At 50.4% G+C, this 611-nt stretch overlaps 1 protein-coding gene across 1 annotated transcript in view; it reads left to right on the plus strand.

Annotated features, from left to right (window-relative positions):
• The window catches only part of frg1 (FSHD region gene 1), a 13502-nt gene that overhangs the window by 12063 nt on the left and 828 nt on the right, over positions 1–611 (plus strand). The window lies entirely within an intron of this gene.

The following is a 611-nucleotide window of genomic DNA, read 5'->3' on the forward strand; positions in this document are numbered from 1 at the left end:
CATACAGACCTTCTCCAGATCCTTCAGGTTTCGGGGCTGTCGCTGGGCAGTCGGACTTCCAGCTCCCGCCAAAGAATTTCTATTGGGTTCAGGTCTGGAGACTGGTTAGGCCACTCCACGACCTCGAGATGCTTCTTAAGAACTCCTTAGTGGCCCTGGCTGTGTTTCGGGTCGTTGTCATGCTGGAAGACCCAGCCCCGACCCATCTTCAATGCTCTTACTGAGGGAAGGAGGTTGTTGGCCAAGAGCTCGCGATACATGGCTCCATCCATCTACCCCTCAATACGGTGTAGTCGTCTTGTCCCCTTTGCAGAAAATCATTCCCAAAGAATAATGTTTTCACTTCCGTGCTTCACGGTTGGGATGGTGTTCTGGGGGTTGTAGTCATCCTTCTTCTACCTCCAAACACAGCAAGTGGAGTTTAGACAAAAAATAGGCAGGATTTTAATCCATGACGGCGTAAAGTGTTGCTAATGGTTTTCTTTGAGACTGTGGTCCCAGCTTTCTTCCGGTCATTGACCAGGTCCTGCCGTGGAGTTCTGGGCTAATCCCTCATCTTCCTCATGATCATTGATACCCCACAAGATGAGATCTTGCATGGAGCCCCAGAC

Source organism: Etheostoma spectabile, chromosome 2 (genome assembly GCF_008692095.1).
Source record: "Etheostoma spectabile isolate EspeVRDwgs_2016 chromosome 2, UIUC_Espe_1.0, whole genome shotgun sequence".
NCBI classification, from domain to species: domain Eukaryota; kingdom Metazoa; phylum Chordata; class Actinopteri; order Perciformes; family Percidae; genus Etheostoma; species Etheostoma spectabile.